This window comes from Uranotaenia lowii, chromosome 1 (genome assembly GCF_029784155.1).
Source record: "Uranotaenia lowii strain MFRU-FL chromosome 1, ASM2978415v1, whole genome shotgun sequence".
NCBI classification, from domain to species: Eukaryota; Metazoa; Arthropoda; class Insecta; order Diptera; family Culicidae; genus Uranotaenia; species Uranotaenia lowii.
Window position 1 is genome coordinate 167863723 of NC_073691.1, and position 15977 is coordinate 167879699.

The 15977-nt window shown below is 39.1% G+C and overlaps 1 protein-coding gene across 2 annotated transcripts in view; it reads left to right on the forward strand.

The window, feature by feature from the left end:
* Positions 1-15977, forward strand: part of LOC129746808 (probable G-protein coupled receptor No18) — a 119723-nt gene that overhangs the window by 30678 nt on the left and 73068 nt on the right. The window lies entirely within an intron of this gene.

Below are 15977 nucleotides of genomic sequence, written 5' to 3' on the forward strand. Positions count from 1 at the left end.
TACGTTAGAACTATTAAAGCCAGAACATCAAGGTTTGTTCAAGAGAATGAGTGAGGATTTTTAAGCGAACAATTCTCACCTTCTTGCTAACATATTGTGATTGATATCGTTGGTAACACGTTTTCTTCTCTTTCTGAATTCCATCTAAAACGTTCATCTCAAAATGGTTGGTAAAAGTGCAGTGCAATGTTTTCAATTAATTTTCCCATTACGTGAACGTCAACGTCAAATCCAAAAAAAAAATCATTTTTTACTCTCTGGAGCCACCATTTCATTTGCCATGAATGGCAAATTGGTTATTGGTATTTTGACAATTTTGACAATTTTGACAATTTTGACAGTTTTGACAATTTTGACAATTTTGACAATTTTGACAATTTTGACAATTTTGACAATTTTGACAATTTTGACAATTTTGACAATTTTGACAATTTTATCAATTTTGAAAATTTTGAAAATTTTGAAAATTTTAACAGTTTTTGACAATTTTGACAATTTTGACAGTTTTGACAATTTTGACAATTTTGACAATTTTGGCAATTTTGACAATTTTGACAATTTGACAATTTTGACATTTTTGACAATTTTGACAATTTTGACAATTTTGACAATTTTGACAATTTTGACAATTTTGACAATTTTGACAATTTTGACAATTTTGACAATTTTGACAATTTTGACAATTTTGACAATTTCAACACTTCTCATAAATTTCGGAATTTCGTGAATAAATTGTTTCAGAAACGCCAAAACGCTTGTCTAATGAAATTAGCTTGAGTCAATCAGCTTTCCGAGGCACATGTCAACCACTGACAGTTGATTCTTAGACATGAAATTAAATATCTCTCATCATTGTCATTCTCTCGTTTACACCAAAAGCTGTTAACAAACTTAATAAAAGGAAAACAAACTTTTTGCATCGTTTCAAAACTTGCGGTTTCAGGGACTTTTTCACTCCCAGCGCTTTGCATTCGCTTCGTATAATCAGATTGTCAACCCCTACCGGCATGGTTTTCCAACCAGGAAAAGCACATCAAACCAGCAACAGCCTGAGTTTGACGGGATGTGTTAATTAGAATTAAAAAAAATATGAAATGTGTAACATTAGCGGTTGCTTTTATCAACTTTGCTTGATTAGATTTAAAAATGATATGTTTGCCGCGGGTGACTATAGTGAAGGTATCAGAACGAGGAAGCTCGTTAGCATAACAAGCCCCAGGATGTGAGTGGATTTTAATTTTCCCTTCCATGGCTCGATTAGCTCTAGACGATGGACGACGGAAATGACTTATCTCGTAAATAATTTTAATAGTTTCTCTATTCCATATTCATTTGATGGCAGAAATATAATTAAACACATATGCACTGCATTCATTTGAATACACCTTCCAGAATCTAGCAGCTACTGTTTTAGGGTTTTGATTGCAGACTACCCAATAAAAATTTTAAGAGGTTGAAAAAAACTTCACATGTCTTTGTCAAGCAAACTTGTTATTTTTGGAAGCAAAACCGAACGAATTTTTTTCCTCTCATGGCGACCGTCAAAAATGGTTCAACGTTGTATTTGAATGCATACGCCTTTCTCCTCGTCAACCACGTTAGTTATTGGAAAACGGCTATCGATTTGTTTTGCGACTCATTTTTCAATTTACAATACAGTTGCCGGAGGGCCATTGCTACCAGTTAGGTCGATTATATAGTCATGGGCTCGAACTCCATCAACTAGAAATTCAAGTGTTTCCCCAATTGAGCAAAGGCTGGTGCCCACCTTACTGAGTTGATTTATTTCATTTCACAAACAAGTTCGAAACAACCTTTTAATTGAAAGCATTTCTGCAGAAAACAAGTCGGAAAAAAACATTTGCCATGAAGATAATCTTTGACTAAAAGTGAAAATTTTAATCCTAAGCTGCAGGAAAATTGACGTTTTTCATCCCAATGCTTTTATCAGCCCGTTGGCTGAAATGATTTTTATTCACCGGATTCCCCGGAATCCGGACGGTCGGTAGCTAATTGAGAATTTCGTTGAAGAGTTTGCTGAATTTACTGGCAACGATTCCGGGAAAAGCTTTTCGGGGTTGCTGTCGCGAGGCTTTCTTAAAGCAGCAGAACAGGACAATGTAGCTTTCAAGAGCACAGTCCGTTACTCTTCGACAGCTGCCAAAAGATCGGTACGATTTTCTTCGGGTTCTTCAAGTATTAAAAAAAATAGGTACTAATATTTCTGACGGGTGCCGACAAACCTGAGATTTTAGAATATTCCATAGACTTCTGAAAAGAAAGAAATTTGTAGAAGTATCATCTGTTGGTCGACAGATTTGGTTTCCTCTGTTCGGTTGATAGGATCTCAATGAGTATTTTTCGTGAGAAGAGGATTTCTCGATGACTGAGGTTCGAGTTGCGGCGATGAGAATCAATTTATTACGGCTTCACACCTTAGCACATTTATAATGATCTCAAAGATATAAAATTCTCGAGTGCTCTCCCGGTCTATTAATTCAGTTTGTTACAGTGATTTTTTCCTAGCGTGTTATCAAAAATATTAGATTAAAAAAAAACCGATCTCTTAAAATTTTTCATATAAATGCCAACGGACAATCCTTTAACAAACCTTAACAGAATCTTCTGACAGAAAAGGTCAACATTTAAATTTATTTGATGAGCTCTAAAATTTATCAAAACAAACGTATGGCTCCTCTCTTTTCGTTCCTGTCCCGTTCTTGTATTTAAGTACTCTTCCCAATTAGTTACAATCTGCTAGATTAGCACTCGAGTTATTAAAAAAAATGTCTGGAGTCTCCCCTTCCCCCTTCCTATTGAGTCAATGAAATGGGAAAAAACCTTAAACAATTATAGAAAAAAAAATCTACTTAAATACCCGCTGCTATTAAATTTGATAATAAGTTCTCGGGTCATCCAAAAATATTGTATGGAAACCTCCCGCCTCTTTCCCCTCTTCCCGTTGGTGAGAGGGAGGGGTTTCGAAATATATAAAATACATTTCGCGTACCCAAATAACCACCCATGTCAAATTTGGTTCCATTTGCTTGATAAGTTCTTAAATTTTGCGAAAAAATTGTATGGGAGGCCCCTCCCCCTTTTCTACCTCCACACTGGAAAGAGGGAGGAGTCTCGAATCATCTTTGAAATATTCTTCCTACCTATATACCCTTGCATGCCAAATTTGGTTCCGTTTGATTGATTAGTTTTCGAGTTGTGCGAAAAATTGTATGGAAGCCTCCCTTTCCGATGAATATTTCCCCATTAGAAGGAGAAGGAGAACCAAACCATTCTAGGAACATTTTTCGTACCCAAATACCCTCCCATTCAAGTTTGGTACCATTTGCTCGACAGGTTCTAAAGTTACGCAAAAACTTGTTTTGTATATGAGAGCCCCCTTCCCCCCTTCATGAGAGAGGGAGGAGTCTCAAACCATAATAGGAACCTTTCTCGGCTTCCAATATCCCCACCTTTCAAGTTTCACGTAAATCGGTACAGTAGTTTCCGAGTCTATAGGGAACAGACAGAGAGACAGAAATCTATTTTTATCTAAAAGTCTGTTTCACATAGAATTTGGTCGGATAAAATAGATCATTTCTTCGCAAAGAAATAACGTACAACAAAAGTGAAAATGTCATTTTGTAGGGTTTTATAACACTTTAAGGAAAAAATACATAAAAATCATTCGTCAGCTTTTCGGATGAATTTTCGAACTTTTTTTTGTGATACCACCCATCATTTTCTTCACAGTACTGCTGGTAACCTCATTCGCCATCTTGTTCTACCACTTTTCCATTTGAGCGGGTTTCTTTAGTTTAGTCTTAACTATTGCCCAATATTTCTCGATGGGACGAAAATCCAGACAGTTTGGTGGATTGAAACTTTTTTCAACAAAATCGATCTTGTTCTCCTTATACCACTTAACGGCATCCCGGCTGTAGTGGCAGCTTGCCAGGTCCGGCCAGAACTTCACCGGACCTTTGTGGGACCGAATGAATGGCAAAACCCTGTTCTGGAGACATTCTTCTTTGTAAACATTTCCATTAATTGTGTCCCCAGTGATGAAAATCTTAGTCTTCTTCCCACAACTACAGATTCCTTGCGAAATCATCAACTTACGAGCAAATTTATCTGCGAAAACAAACTTGAATCTACCCGCAACATTCCCTTTACGCTTCGCAAGGTAAAATTTGTTACCGGGTATTTGTCCAAAATCCATTTTGACGTAAGTTTCGTCGTCCATCAAAATGCATCCGTTGTACTTGGACAACACTTTCTCGTACAACTTCCTTGCCCTGGTTTTGGCAACCAGGTTTTGTTTCAGCGTCCTGTTGGAGTGTTTGCTTGCATGATACGACCGCAAGCCTTCTCGCAGACAAATTCGTCGAGCAGTACTGTGGTTCGTCTTGAACTTTTTCGCCAAATCACGCAAGGAGATTCCAGGATTATTGTGAACTGATCGAATTACCTTTGCTCGCAGCTTCCGGTCATATGTTCCACTTTTACGCCTGGTTTTTTTTTGCTCGATCCACCGTAACGTTGCAGTACCGAATTTACAGTCGATTTTGGATAATTCAGGAATTTCGCGTTCTTCACCCCTGACCACGTCGGTTTCTCTACGTGAGTGTTCAGAATTTTCTCTCGCCTTTCGCGTTCCATCGTCGATAACTGTTGACTGACTGCTTCTTCAATCTTGATGAAATTTTCACCACTAAGTAAAGAAACCATCCGGATCAAAACACTGTCAATAGATTCGCGATGTGACAACCAGGGGCGCTGCGACTAGATTCTATGTGAAACAGACTTTACCTAAGGGTCCTGAGCCGTTTGATCGACGCATAAGGCTGAGATAAAAAAATCTCCACTGCTGGCGATCCGGAGCCAGCGTCGTCTTCACTTGCCGTCTTCAGCCAAGGTTTTCGTCAACAATTTCAGCGGCTAGACTACGTCGCCACGAACGTTCCCAAATCTCGATTTCTAGCGCTTTTTGATGACACCGGCGATATAGTTTGATATCCAGTTGCCAGGCCACCTAGCGCGAATGATATTCCTCAAGCAGCGATTCACAAAAACTTGCAGTTTTCGCATCGTCACCGCATATGGGCACCAAGTTTCGCACCCGTACAACAATACGGATTTGACGTTTGAGTTGAAGATTCGGATTTTCGTTCGTAGAAAGATCTGGCGTGAGCGCCAGATTTTTCGGAGACTCGCAAACGCAAATCAAGCTTTTCTGATCCGGGTTTTGATGTCTTTCTTGGTACCACCATCAGGCGTTATCTGACTACCAATCTAATCGAAGCAGTCCACTTTCTCAACCTTTTGTCCAGCTACCACGAAATCGGAACGATTTTCTGTGTTGATCTCCATCGACTTGGTCTTTTCGACATTGATTTTGAGACCTGCTGCCTTCTTGTTGTCTTTGGGCGAGCAAAACAATATCATCAGCCAGGTCAAGGTCGTTCAGTTGCTCCTTGTCGAAGATTCCACGGCAATCCTCAATTCGGTTTACAGTCAATCGATCCAGTCACGATTTCATCCATGACGATGAGAATGAGTAGCGGTGATAAGATACTTCCTGGTCTCACTCCAGCAGTTACCGGGATTGGATAGGACCTTTCCCGAAAATGGCTCGTACTGTGCTTCGATGAGATGGACTAGTTTTTCTGGGACTCCTCGTCGCCTTAGAGCCTCCCAGATGTTTCCATGGTTAAGTCCGGATCAGAGTCCAGCTTGTTGCCGTCGGAGTGTAGCGTCGATTTTCTCCTGAATCCTGTTCAGGATCACTTTGCAGAGTACTTTGCGGGTTGTCTTTCTCCGATCATCAATCAACCTCTAAATTTCATTGGATTTTGGCCGGCTAAAAAGAATAAAGCTTGCCAATTATTCTTACACAGTTTTCCATAAGAATGACATCTAATCGGAGTGAAATTTGAGTGAAGGCTTTTGCTATCTGTGTTTAACACGTTCGCCGCCATGAGACCGATATTTGGGTGACGAGTGTTTTTCCTGGAAGGCCCCGTCACATCAAAACATTACACGTCACTCTCTAGCTCAAGTTAGCCACTCAGTTAAGCCACTCGTTGCAAAGCTTGGAGCTCTCCTTCTTTGCTTTCTCGTTCCGAGAATTTCTTTTAGCCTGGCTAGTAAAACAACCAAAATCAGACAAACATGTTAACACATAAGAAATCGTTTACCGGGACTGCGAACGCGCCCATCGCCTATTCGACATCCATTCACTTCTTCTGCAGCAGACTTTACCGACAGTTCCATGGCTCGTCGTGTTGAAGGCATTCTTGAATCCACATAATCGTTCTTCGATTGTTCTGTCTGTCGGCATTTCCAAGCTTCGGCGGGCTGTTCAACGTAGGTTTGCTCTTTTCACCTCTGGATTCTCCAACCGACGGACGCCGTTTCGACAGCCGACTTTCTTCTTCAGCCGTTGGACACGCGCAACTCTCAGTCGTATTCCACCAAGGACGAGGTGATGGTCAGATGCAATGTCTGCGCTTCGTTTGTTGCGGACATCAAGAAGGCTTCTTCTCCATTTTCGGCTGATGATGGCAGATGAAGTCAATTTGTATTTCTGTTCGGCCATCTCGGGATATCCAAATGATCTTATGTGCTGGTCGATGAGGGAAAAGCGATCCACCGATCAGCATGTTGTTGTTGCCACAAAATTCTACAAACAGCTCTCCGTTTTCGCTCATCTGTCCTAGAACATAGCGCCTCAAGATCCTAATAGTCGGAGCCAATGTTGGCGTTGAAATCACCTGAGCGGATTTGAATGTCAGCCTTGGGAACTTTAATTGATTGTAAAATTGCTCTTTCTCCTGCAAATCGGTAACGTCAGTTTGGCCCTTTGTACCAAAAAATTAAAAGCCAAAGGTTGATCACTATCTTAGAAATTTCTTGGAAATTCTAATCCAGATCAATTTAGACTGGAACTACGGAATCTACAGAAATCTTCATTTTAAGAATTATTTATTTATTTTTTCCTCGGACAGGGAAAGCCCGCTGGAGTTAAGCTTCTCTCAAGCCTCTTCTCCAACAGGCACAAAACCCTGTCAAAACAATTTTAACAATTCGTTTACAAAATTATTCCAAAATATGTATGAGCACTCCAGTGAGCGAAATAATGCTCTGTGAAGGAGTGCTTGGCACTTTTCGTTTGCTATTTCACAGTTTTAAACAATATAATAGGATTATTAACACTTGTATTATAAACTCGTAGATTGTTATGGGCTGCTGCGGTGGTGCGTGGGTTACTGATGGGTGGGTGGCGGTGGTTTGGAGTGGCGTTTGGGCGGCGGCGGGCTAGGTGGAGGGGCGAGAACGAAAAGATGATAGTTATAAGTGGTGTGGCACAACCAAAATTTTAACGGAGGAAGCGGTTTATGTTCTACTTGCAGATCGATAGCTGTTGCGCTTTGAATCGCGAGGGCGTTGAAGACTGTTTCAGGGTCTCTGGCAGGTTGTTGTAGAGTCTACTGGCAAAGTAGCTAGGTTTCTTTTTCCCGTATTCCGTCCTTACTCGGGTTAGGCGGAGATGATTTGCGTTTCTGGACGAACGGTGGGACGTCATTCTCTCGAGGCGTAAATTGTGGTGGGATTCTCTGCTTGTCAGGAGTTTATGGATAAATATTAGAGTTTGGAACTCTTGGGAACCTCGTATAGGAAGTACTGAATTATTCATGCCATATAACAACTCAGAAGGATATAAATAAGGCAGCTTGAAGACAGTCTTGAGGACACGGTTCTGCATGGTTTGCAGTTCCCTAAGGTGGCCTTTACATGCTTTACCCCACAGTGATAATAGGTATTGTAACCTCGAGTGAAACAGCGCAAAATAGACGTTTTTCAACCAGTGAGTAGGAATAAACGCTGATATTTTCCATATTGCACCACAGACCGCGTTCGTTTCAGTTGCTCTATATGGGCTGACCAGCATAGGGTATCGTCCAGAAGTAATCCCAGATATTTGAACTGGCGCACTCGTTCAATAATCGTATTGCCTATACAGATTAATGGCAGCTGTGGTATGGAGCGACGACCGGAGTTAAACAACATATACGAAATTTTTGAGAGGTTCAGCGAAAGCAGGTTGCAGTCGAAATATTGTTGAAGAACTTGCAGGTCGTTACCAATCCATTCCGCTATCTAGTGGGGGTTGGAGTGACTATGTGAGATTATGGTATCATCGGCAAAAAGCCGAACTTTGCCATGTAGGTTCAGTTGTGGAAGATCGTTGATAAAAACTAGAAACATCAGCGGGCCTAGGTTGCTCCCTTGTGGTACTCCCGTTGTAATGAATTTTTTGCTACTTGAGTATCCTTTCACAGACACGAATTGCTGTCGACCTGTTATGTAGCTTTCAATCAACCGATGAGGTAGACCACGTATACCATACCATTCCAATTATTGCAACAGCAAGGCATGGTCTATTGTGTCGAATGCTTTCCTCAGGTCCAAAACAGGGTACCAGCGTGGTTTCGATTGTCCAGGTCGTCGTAAACATCTTCCAGAAGTTCAGTAGTTGCTGTTAATGTACTGCAACCCTTTCGGAATCCATATTGGCGTGGACTTGTAAGGTCGTACCTCGATAGGTACTCACTTATCCTAGTGACGAGAAGTTTTTCCAGGATTTTGTTCAATACTGAGAGCGTTGAGATTGGACGGTAGTTTGAAACGTCAGACTTGAAAAGAGGAGTTACTCTGGCTAGTTTCAATGCTTCGGGGTAAACTCCGGTTCCGACTATTTCATTAAAGATATCTGTCAGAGAGCACCAAGTGATGTGTTTTCAGTGTGTCCACACTAATATTGTCAGCACCAGGAGATTTGTTGGAATCAAGCTTGCTGATTTCCAACAGTACCTCTGAGACGGATGCTCGATTGCTTGCGATGTTAGCAGCCATTTGGGGGCCAATATTGCAGAAGTATTCGTTGATGCTGTTTGCTACTTGTGCTGGATCCACTTGAACTTCATTTCCAATCTTGAGCGTAATATTGTCACGCGATTTGGACTTACGGCCGAGGGCTTCGTTTAAGAATTTCCAAGATTGCTTTGGTGATGCTGTTTGCAGAAGTCGAAGAAAGTATGATCGCTTACACTAACTTTTCAGTTTTGCCAGTCTTCCGGAGATGTCTTTTAGAAGTTGCTTAGTGTGTTCATCTGCAGGGTGACGCTTGCAATGCTTCCAGATCTTGTCTTTCGTTGACATTAGTTTCCAGACGTCGAATGTCATCCACGGGCAGTTCCTCTTCATCTTTGCTCTTATTGTTATTGTTTTTGTGGCACGATTCCGGATCTCGTTATATTTGTCGGCTATGAATACAATCGTTTCGTTAGCGCATGTTGCCGGCGGAATGTTCTGCAGCGCTTCTACGAATTCTGCGTTTAGTTGGTGGTGGTTGACGATGCTCTTACTTAAGTATTGGACATTTTTATTGGTACTGCTCGACAGTGTGGTAACAATCATGTTGTGGTCGCTTATATAAGTGCAGATCGTCTCATCCATTGCTGAAGCGGTGATGCTCTGTGAACATACAACATGGTCGAGTATATTCCCACTGGCTGGCCGTGTGACCTCATTGTTGACAACAAACATATTGTGTGATTCCAAAATCATGAGATACTCGCCGACTATGTTGCTCGAAAGATTAACTGGCACGTTTGTATCACCCTGGAGGATTGAGTTAGGGTGCTTATTATTACGAGACAACTTGCTTTCAAGCTTCTCGACAAAATTGGCTAAGCGGAATGCAGGAGGACGGTAAACAGCATGTAGAGATAGTGGCCCGTTACCCAAGCGAACACGAAGTCGTATGTAATGAAATCCATCATCTTCTTCTATTTCCTCAGTATCAACGTTCAGAGCACTACGTACATATACGGCTAGTCCCCCATGCGATGTTTCACGGCAGGAAAATATTCCGTTGAATCCGTTTAGAGTAAACATTTGTGTATCTCCGGATTAAACCCATGTTTCACTCACCACAATTATGTCGATGTTTTTCGAATAGCAATCTACAAAATCTTTGAGTGAATCAAACTTTTCAGGATTGTTCATCCCGTGAATATTCTATTGTAGTAATTTTAAACCGTGTTTGTATGTTAAGCTATATTTATTTGCTAAGAAATTATCTACACATTCATACATAAATTTTTTATTAATGTTATCGTTTGGAGCCATTGTAATATGGAAAAGCTATTAACTGTAAGGATATTCATCTTTAACGACGCTTATTAGGAAGTTCGAAGACAGGTGATGACTGTAGCGAAATATTCAAGTTGGAAATTTCAAGAGACCGTTTCGATTTTGGTGGTTCCAGTTTCCGTAAATCCTCTTTGGCACGAACAATCTTCACCTTGGAGTCAGATCTTCGTTTGGTGAGAACCGCTCCATCTCTACCTGGCCAGACAAACTGTAGCCTAAGTTGTTCCTGTGCTCCGCGTACTTCCCACAGCAGATCTAATCCTTGTGAGGTCAACTCATCGCGAATAACTACTCTTCCGGCAGATTTAGCATAAGAATTTCCGAGTTCTGATGAGTTCAACGGGCCACGCAGTTTTTTTTTTGGCGAAAAGTTGTTAATTCTTATTTAATTTTTGGCATTTCGGCGAGTTGTGAAAATTCAAGGTAGAATATTTAGAAAGAACATGAAAGTATTATAGGTGGAAAGATCAAAGCTAGAGCGCTTTGGGTAGAAGAAATTGAATAGTTGGTGAAAATGTGAGCAGGGCTTTTGTTTTGTGAACAGCTTTTGAACTACTTGCGTGATTCTTTGCCGCGCGCCGTTTCAATGTTGATAGGAAGCGATGAAGAAACCCATCGAATTCCTACCCACATTGAAACACGGACGGGTCGAACACATGAGATTGTATCCGACCGGGCAAAAAATGCTTGGGTGATTTTTTGCCCGGTCGGATACAATCTCATGTGTTCGACCCGTCCGTGTTTCAATGTGGGTAGGAATGCGATGGGTTTCTTCATCGCTTCCTATCAACATTGAAACGGCGCGCGGCAAAGAATCACGCAAGTAGTTCAAAAGCTGTTCACAAAACAAAAGCCCTGCTCACATTTTCACCAACTATTCAATTTCTTCTACCCAAAGCGCTCTAGCTTTGATCTTTCCACCTATAATACTTTCATGTTCTTTCTAAATATTCTACCTTGAATTTTCACAACTCGCCGAAATGCCAAAAATTAAATAAGAATATATCCCAGCGGCGATTAAAATAAGATAACAAAGTTGTTAATTCGATGCCTCTTCTTTGAAGACAACTTTGATAGGAGGGTGCTTACCATCTGGCTTTGCTGGATGTAGCCGTTTTGCTTCGACAATTTCACCATTTGGAAGATCACAACCTAGAACTGTGGCTATGTTAGCGACGACGTTTCCTGTAACTTCGTTTTCTAAACAAGGGATGCCCAGAATCATAGCATTTTTGCTAAGAGCCTGCCGATTAAGACGATCCACTTCCTTCTCGAGTTTTTTAACATCTCCGCGTAGTTGTGTTTGTTCGTCCTGGACGGCTCTTACTTCGCTCTGATCTATTTTCATCTGCCTGAATTCATCGACGAAGCTATCAAATTTTTCAGCAAAAAATCTTGACTTTTTTCAATTTCAACCACAGCTTCTTTTAACTTTTCCTGTGTCGCGATATTAACGAGTTTCAGCTCCCTCATTTCATTCTGGGTCGCGAAGTTGCACTCCTTAAAGTTACGCATTTCGTTCAGCATCTTCTTCATCTTGTTGACGATACGATCCTCGGCCACTTTGTTCCCCCGCATCCGAAAGTACATTGCTTGGCAATCGCTTGTGCAGTAGTAGTCGGCGTTTTGCATTTTTTTTATTGCATTTCCCCGGATGTGTTAGCATCCAAAATGTGCACTTTTATGGCATTGGAGACACTCTATCACTTTGTTCGGATCGGTTTCCACTCTTTCGCATACAACGCAAGTTATTTCGTCTAGATCCATTCCGAGTTAAGGGTTGTTGACTGTTTGTGACTGTGTTGACTGTTTACAATAACAATAATGAGCAAGGTTAAAGAGGAAAAAAGTAAAATGGATAATCCAAACGTTTTCACCTGAATCCAACGACGAATTGATTTCGACGGTTTCCTGCGCGTAAGTACCAAGATTCCGGATTTCCAATTTCGTCTAAGTCAGCACCAGCACCACTTTTTGTTTCCAGTTCTGTATCAGTATTTTCGTTGGGATTTCCCAGAGAAATACGATGAAGACGGTGGAGCAGTTTTGCAGACGAACTATCTAGTTATCTTCTTCTTTTTCTTAATGAATGTATTAATTCTAATGAATCGTGATAGTTTCATTATGATTAATAAAACTCAATGAATTTTAAATAGCAGTAATTGTTGTAACAAAATAAAAATCTGAAATGAAACGTATCCGGAAAGTATAATAACCCAAGTAACCAAAAGCATTAAGCCATAAACCTTAATCAGCATTTAGTCAACATTTCTAATGCAAGTTAGCATTATATCATCATTCAAAATGCTTTTTAGTTTTATATAAGCATTATTAATGCATAGAAGCAATAACAAAAATTAGCACTAATGGTAACACTGTATGCACATTAGACTGCCCCAAATTTGTATGGGAAATTCAAAACCTGTGAAATGTTATGCGCTGCAGGCTGAAATTGATCCTAGTCTTAGTACAAGATCTCATGAGAAATTTGGGCCAGATCGGATAACGGGAAGGGGTCGCTCAACGAGCCTGAAGTTTGTATGGGATTTTGAGACATTTTGTTCGGGAGAAACATGAAAACCCAGTTTTTCATCAATAACTTCGGTTCCCGTCTACCGATTTCTTTCAAAAACGGGTTTTCTTAAAGCCTAAACTATGACAAATATTTCATCCGAAGACTGCATTTCAATTAGAGTTAAGATAAGAAAGTTATAAGAATTCAAAAATGGGTTAACTTTTTTAAGGATGGTATTCATCACTGTTAATGAGTCGAGGCGGTCGAACATATTGACGCCTCATTAACAGTGCTGAATACCACCGTTAAAAAAGTTAGCTCATTTTTGAAGCTTAATAACTTTTTTATCTTAACTCTTATTGTAATGCAGTCTTCGGATGAAATATTTGTCATAGTTTAGGCTTTCGGAAAACCCATTTTTGAAAGGAATCGGTCGACGGGAACCAAAGTTATTGATGAAAAACTCTTTTATCATGTTTCTCCCGAACAAAATGTCTCAAAATCCCATACAAACTTCAGGCTCATTGAGCGACCCCTTCCCGTGATCCGATCTCGCCCAAATTTGGCATGAGATCTTGTATTAGCCCAAGGATCAATTTTAGCCTGCAGCGTATAACTTTTTCAAAAGTCGGGTCATTTGGGACACTCTAATGCACATATAGAGCTACTATATAAAGTTAACAAGCATTAAGACTGTAGCACTGGAACTTCCTGTTAATGCTTATATAAAGCTTTTATAAAGCGTAGAAACGTCAAACCCGCGAATGTAAACTAGAGTGATTTTCTCATTTTCTGCGTGTGAGTAAGCAAGACAGCAAACGAAAACAATCAGAGCGGGCAGTTACAGCTGTGTCTTCTCCCAAAATTTTCCAATACATTTCCAAACCTTCTCACGCATACATTGTCTATGAAGTTGTTTGACCCAAACAGTGCTTGAAGTACGGGTTTTTTCACCTACCTTATCAGCATCAAGAGTGGTCGAAATGGTAAAGGCGCAAGGAAAGAAAATGGCTGCTGTTGGATCCTCGGTTCGAGACTCATCAAAAGTAATTCATAATTCAATTATAATTGCTTCTCATTTCATAGAACACTTCATTAAGCAAGCATAATCCTTCATTCGGCAGGTTGATTGATGTTGTAGATAATGATTTATTTTTTTAATTTTTGTTCATTTTAATAAATCAAAGAATATTTCCTATTTCGAATTTCCGTTTCACATCAATCATGATCAATCAATGAAAAAATTAAAAGGTGTTCTAAGTATGCATTGTTAATGCTTTTATACGGCTGGCGAAAAATGACGTTTTGATGGTGCTCTAATTCTGCATTTGTAATGCTTATTAAAGGCTATGTCGTGATAGCATTTATTCAGCCCGCTTTTTCGCCTTTTTAGCACTAAATCTGCATTATATACGCATATAGTGCAAAACAAGCATTAATTCAAAGTTATATATGGAAATACTAGCAGACCCGGTAAACTTCGTCTTACCATGTCAAACTTTGTGTCCATTTTCCATTTATACGTAGCTGATTAACTTGAAAATAGCATTAAATATTGAGTTCTTAATCGTCTCACTGTCCTAGTTTTTTTCCATTTCCCTCCTTCCGTTTACTCGAATCAGTTCCCGAAATGCACTTGTCATGGCATGAAATCTAGCAATTTTTCATACTGAAAATTATTTTTTAATATTCATGCAATCAAAAAATGCAAATTAAATTCCTTTGAACTTTAACCCAATGAATCCAGGAAAGGATTGGTTTTGAAAGGAGGAAAGAATATGTTTGAATTTTTTTTTTGTTATTCAACCGAATCACAGCATTTTTTCTATTTTATTTTAAAAGGCATATGAGCTAATTTAACCCATTTTTATCAAGAGTTTCTAATTGAAGCATTGCGATGTTCTGATTTAAAAATTTCTTGAACATTGTTGGTGGTATGTTGCGTATTCATTTCGGTTTATGTAATATTTTCAACATTCAATAACATTTAATTAAAAAGCAGATTTTTTATATTAAACAGAACAAAATGCAATAATCGATGGTTTCATGAGTTCATTTTATTTTCTGGATATTTTCATGTAAACATCTCTCAAAACCATAAAAAAATTAATGTCTTTTTGATTGTAATTCTAAATTTTCAAAAAAGAATCATCGGGGCAAGTGCAAACGGATATTACCACAGTTCAACTTTCATATTCTCGAAAAAATTCTCAAATGGTAGATATTTCATGACTAAAGGCGCGTTCACATTTGTTTCACCCTGTCAAATGACAGGAGTTATAATTATTTTTGATACTTTCAGGTCATTTTAAAAATATATCGAAAAAATTCTGCTGCCACCGGAATATCAATCACAAAAAAAAACTGTTCAACAGAAAAGTGGATCAAAAGTCTCTTCAATGTAGACAAAGTATGTAAAACAAAACACACTTTTTATATTAAGTACGTACTTGAATTGTGTGTAAACAAACAGTTAATGTGTGAACAGTTTTTCGGTGAATGATTTAAAAAAAAAGTTGAGTTTATTTTGTCAGAATGTTAATTTTGACCCATCAATTTATAGATGAAGAGTTAATTTATATTAACATTAAAGGACAGCTCTTCTTCAGTTTATGTCTGTTCATTTTCAATGGCTTTTGTTGTTGTTCTTCAAATTTAAAGACGCTTGATACGTCTTCAGATAAGTACATTTGTACATGTTCAAAAAATGTTTTAGATCTATTCTGTTGAATACATCTTTTTTCATTTTACTGTTTTCGGTATAAATCAAAACTAACCGCCAAGAGTAATACCGTTATATCTTATGCAGCAAAATTAAAATCATATTTTAAAGATAACAATTGCTGCTTCAATTAACACGAAATCAAAATAGTTGTATATTTTAAAATCATTTAAATGGTTTTAATTCGATCGGCAAAATATCAATCTGTACAAATAAGCTAAGAATCAAGTAGAAAAAAAACACATCTAGGCTTCATATCGCCACCACGTGCATTGAAAGTATGCTTGGTTGAGAAATAAGCGCCCAAATGTTCCCACTAATCAGTATGCTATGCCCTGGTTACTATCCTCTCACGACGTTTGCTCGCGACGCCTCGACCATGGAGACGAAAAACAAACCGCCCGCCCGGCGCCCAAAGTAAAGAAAATCTTGAATAAATTGAAGGCCATGACTTTAATTTGATTCAATTTATTACAAATTTAATGATTACGAACAATTGATGCGACTTTTTGTTGTTTTTAT